The sequence below is a fragment of the Nicotiana attenuata genome, unplaced genomic scaffold, assembly GCF_001879085.1.
Source record: "Nicotiana attenuata strain UT unplaced genomic scaffold, NIATTr2, whole genome shotgun sequence".
NCBI classification, from domain to species: domain Eukaryota; kingdom Viridiplantae; phylum Streptophyta; class Magnoliopsida; order Solanales; family Solanaceae; genus Nicotiana; species Nicotiana attenuata.
The window spans coordinates 18,226-23,387 of NW_017673926.1; positions in this window are offsets into that span (position 1 = coordinate 18,226).

Here is a 5,162-nt window from a genome sequence, read left to right on the forward strand (position 1 = left end):
TCATCAAAAAAGGGGAATTTGTTGGCATGAGAAAGTTTTTTTTGATGATTGACAAAGGAACACATGCATGAACCAGGTCCATGGACAGTATACACAGGTGACAGACAGAATCAAGCAAAAGGCTTGCATGTGAACGGGATAAGTATAAGTGGTTATATCTGATATTCGCTGAATGAAAATGTTGCATATTTGATAAGGAGCAGGACTCCTTACTTGAAGAGAACTCTATCCAAGATAAGGGAAGAGTTAGAAGTTGAAGTTGACTAGAACTCTTCCACCAAGGAAGAGTAAAACATTAGAACTCTAGTTAATCTTTATTTACTAACTCTATAAATATCAGTGTTATTCTCTTTTACAGGTGATGCAGACATACTGAAGTTAAGCACGAATTGAGAGCAAAATAGCAAGGCATTTTGTGAGCAATTCCTGTGAGAAGAGTGCGATCCTGAAGCTACACGAACCAGCTCCATAAAGAGTTTTATGTGTCTTTCTTTATTTCTAGTTCAAAGTGTAGTAGGCATTTTGAGTTGTACCTTTTAGCTTTCTTAGAAGCAAATTGTACTAGGTACCTAAGTTGTATCATTCAAGCTAGAGTTAACTTGAAGTAGTCGCAACAACTTGTGGTGTGTTGCTATAAGGGTTAGAGTTAATCCTTAGGTTTGCAAGAGGTTGTACTCGAGTTGTATTGTTCAAGTTAGAGTTAACTTGAAGCAGTCGCAAAAGTATGTGGCTGGTTGCTATAAATGTTAGAGTTAATCCTTAGGTTTGTAAGAGTTTGTAAACTTTGTTGTTGGCTCTGAGTTGTAGTGAAGTGTTTGGAAAAATCCTACTGGGTAGTAGGTCGTATTTTTTTCACCTTTTGAGCTGGGTGTTTTCCACGTAAAAATACTTGTGTTCTTTACTTTCTGTATTTTACTATTCCGTAACTGTAGTGTAAGGAACACGTAGAAGAACCAGGTCCTTCTATAATCTGTGCACGCGATAAATTGAACACCACACAAATCACCCCTCTTGTGTGATATTGAGGTATAAAACATCAGTGTGACCCAAGAATATTAAGTTCACGGAGTATCCGATAAATAGATTTAAATAAAATGATAAGTTGTTAAAGAGAGTTAAGCTCCTTTGCTCAGCAAAATGAAATCGTTACAAAGTTGTTATAGTCACATCATATCCTAAATTTTTAAAGTTGTTGATTCGTTGAGAGCGCTTTAATACTAAAGCAAGTCTCACTGGTCATGTCACGACCCAATTTCACTTCAGGTCGTGATGGCGCCCAACACCGTTGTTAGGCAAGCCAACGCGGAAATGTTAATATGGTCTAGTTTTTACTTTTCCAAAACAGTTACCACAATCTCTAAATTTGAATTTAAAACAAGTGATAATTATCTTCGTACCATAATAGTTATACAATCCCAAAAGAATAGTCTACTAATGTGTGTGCCAAGACCTGGTGTCACAAGTATATGAGCATCTAGTAGAATACACAAAAGAATAAATCTATCCTACTGTCTGAACTAGAATAGACAGCCAAAAAGTACAGAAAGACTCCATCACGCTGCTGGGCGGCATAGGAAAGAAGCAGCTCACCATGGAATCTCGGACTACGATCAAGTGTGCGCACCAGACTGGTAACCAGATGTACCTGCCTCAGATCCTGTACAATTAAGTACAAAAGCATAGTATGAGTACATAAACAATATGTACCAAGTAAGTATCCCGTCTAATCTCGAAGAAGTAGAGACGAGAGGTCGACTTGATACTTACTAGGGTCAATTAATATGAGAAAGTGTTATACTACGCATGGATGTCACAATTAAATAGCAATTTATAGCATGAACTGATAAGCCATTCCCTGGACAATATCATAATTAGCCATTTACATTTCAGGGCATTTAGCAAGATAAGTCATGAATATGAACTCACATAGTTAGCATGCGCACATTATGCCGAGGTCGTACGGCCCGGTCCAACACAAAAAGAAATGTGCACTGCTAGAGGGTCGAATGGTGCGAACCATAGATGCATCTATTTCTACCGAGGCGATCGGCCCGATCCACAAATATCAATCATCATCAAGAGGGCACATAAGGCACAATCATAGTCAAATAAATTCATACAAGTTATCAAGTGAGTGCATGCGCTCTTATACATTTATTTCCAACTTCTAACAAGTCCTAAGTGATCTCATTAACATGAAAGGATATAGACATTTACAAACATAGCATGATACGGGTCCTAAACTACCCGGATAATTAACATAATAGTATCTACACACGGACTCTAGTCACCTCGTGCGTACGTAGCCCCCACAATTAGCAACGCATGATCAATTAACTCACCTAAGGGGACAATTCCCTCTTACAAGGTTAGAAAGGAGAATCACCTCGCTCCAAAGCGTACTCCCAATATCAAGAACATGCTCAAATCCTCAATTTGGAGCCGAACGATCCGAAACTAATTAAACGAGGTAGGAACTAGTCAATACAAGCTCAAGAGTTCGCTTTTTAACTACTAAAGTAATTTCCCAACCTTAAACACAAGTTTCCTAAAATCCAACCCCGGGCCCACGTGCCCAGATTCCGATATTTTTCGAAGAAAGTTGTTCTCTATAACCTAAGGATCAATAATATATGATTTCTACTTCATTCCATAACAGATTTCCTGGTAAAATCTAAGTTTTATCAAAACCCTAGGTTTTGCTCTAATCCCATAATTTTCCCTAATATTTGTTTGTTAATATACCCAAGACTCAAGTATTAAACTAGAAATAAGTAGCATAAACTTACCTCAAGATGCTAGGTGGAATCTCTCTCTTTGGAAGCTCCCAAATCGCCCAAACAATGGTGGAAATGTGTCAAAAATGACACATTCCCGTATTAAATGAAGGCACTGCCTTCAGCGATTTCCGCATCTGCGGTTAGGGGACTGCATCTGCGGTCTCGCTTCTGCGAGAGGAGGGCCGCATCTGCGGAATTGGCCAGGCGGGCTGGGACCGCTTCTGCGGTCTTTGGGCCGCTCCTGCGAAGCCGCTTCTGTGGCGAAGGAGCCGCATCTGCGGTTCCTGGGCTCCTCGCCCTTGGCCGCTTCTGCGATGGAAGGACCGCACCTGCGGTCTCGCACCTGCGGCTGACCAACCGCAGGTGCGTTTCTGACAGCAACCTGGAGCTTCAGCTCCTTCCAAAATTTCCTAACTCAACTCGAGCCTCGTCCGCTTGTCGCTCGGGGCTCCCGGGCCCCGCCCGAATATGCCGACAAGTTTAAAATCATAAAACGGACTCGCTCGAACCCTCGGAATGCCTGAAACAACGCTAAATCTAAGAATCACCCCCTAAAACCAATTGAATCAAACTTATAAACTTCAAGTTCTTCCATTTACTTCTAACGCGCCGAAACGTACTTATACTACTCGGATTGACACCAAATTTTGCGGGCAAGTATTAAATGTTATATTGGACCTGTACTGGGCTCCGGAACCAACATACGGGCCCGATACCAACATGATCAAGCATTATTGAATTTCATTAAATCCTTAGAATTTTAGTTTAACAATTTCTAACAAAAATTCATTACTCGGGCTAGGGACCTCGGAATTCGATTCCGGGCATACGCCCAGGTCCCATATTTTCCTACGGACCCTCCGGGACCGTCAGAACACGAGTCCGGGTCCGTTTACTAAAAATATTGACCAAAGTCAAACTTAGCCTTTTAAGAAAATCTTAGGGAATCAAGTGTGCCTATTTCAACCCAAACTCTTCCAAATCCCGAACCAACCATCCCCGAAGGTCGTAAATTAGTTAAAGCAAGCGCGGGAAGTCTTATTTAGGGGAACGGGGTTCTAAAAAGCGAAACGACCAGTCGGGTCGTTACATTCTCCACCTCTTAAACAAACAATCGTCCTCGAACGAGTTTAGATTCATACCTGAAGTGCCGAATAAGTGTGGATATCTGCTCCGCATGTCCTCCTCGGACTCCCAGGTCGCCTCCTCGACTGGTTGGCCCCTCCACTGGACCTTTACTGCAGAAACCCTCTTGGATCTCAACTGGCGCTCCTGCCTATCAATAATGGCGACTGGCTCCTCTTCGTAGCTCAATCTCTCGTCTAGCTGAATAGTGCTGAAGTCTAACACATGAGACTAGTCGGCGTGATACCTCCGAAGCATAGACACATGAAAAACTGGATGGACTCCCGATAAGCTAGGAGGTAAAGCAAGCTCATATGCCACCTCCCCAACTCGTTTCAACACCTCAAATGGTCCAATAAACCTTGGGCTCAACTTGCCCTTCTTCCTAAAACTCATGACACCCTTCATCGGCGGGACTTTCAAGAGGACCTTCTCGCCGACCATGAATGATAGATCACGCGCCTTCTGATCCGCGTAACTCTTCTGCCTGGACTGTGCTATGCGAAGTCTTTCCTGAATCAACTTCACCTTCTCCAAGGCATCTTTTACCAGATCTGTACAATACAACTTAGATTCTCCAGGCTCAAACCACCTGATAGGAGAACGACATCGTCGACCGTATAAAGCCTCAAATGGGGCCATCTCAATGCTGGACTGATAACTATTGTTGTAAGCAAACTCGGCCAAAGGCAGGAACTGATCCCACTATCCTCCAAAGTCAATCACACATGCCGTAAGCATGTCCTCCAGAATCTGAACTGTCCACTCTGACTGTCCGTCGGTCTGAGGATGAAATGTTGTACTGAGCTCCACTGGGGTCCCCAACTCACTCTGAACGACTCTCCAGAAATGGGAAGTGAACTGAGGGCCTCTATCTGATACGACGGAAACAGGCACACCGTGCAACCGGACTATCTCCTAAATGTAAATCCGAGCCAACCTCTCTGAAGTGTAAGTAGTCACAATCGGAATAAAGTGTGCCGACTTGGTCAACCTGTCAACAACGACCCACACTGCATCAAACTTCCGCAAGGTCTGGGGCAATCCCACTACAAAGTCCATAGTGATGCGCTCCCACTTCCACTTAGGAATGGGCATCTGCTGAAGTAGGCCACCTGGCCTCTGGTGTTCATACTTAGCCTGCTGGCAATTCAAACACCTAGCCACATACTCAACTATGTCTTTCTTCATCCGTCGCCACCAATAATGTTGTCTCAGGTCACGATACATCTTCGTAGCACCTGGGTGAATAGAATA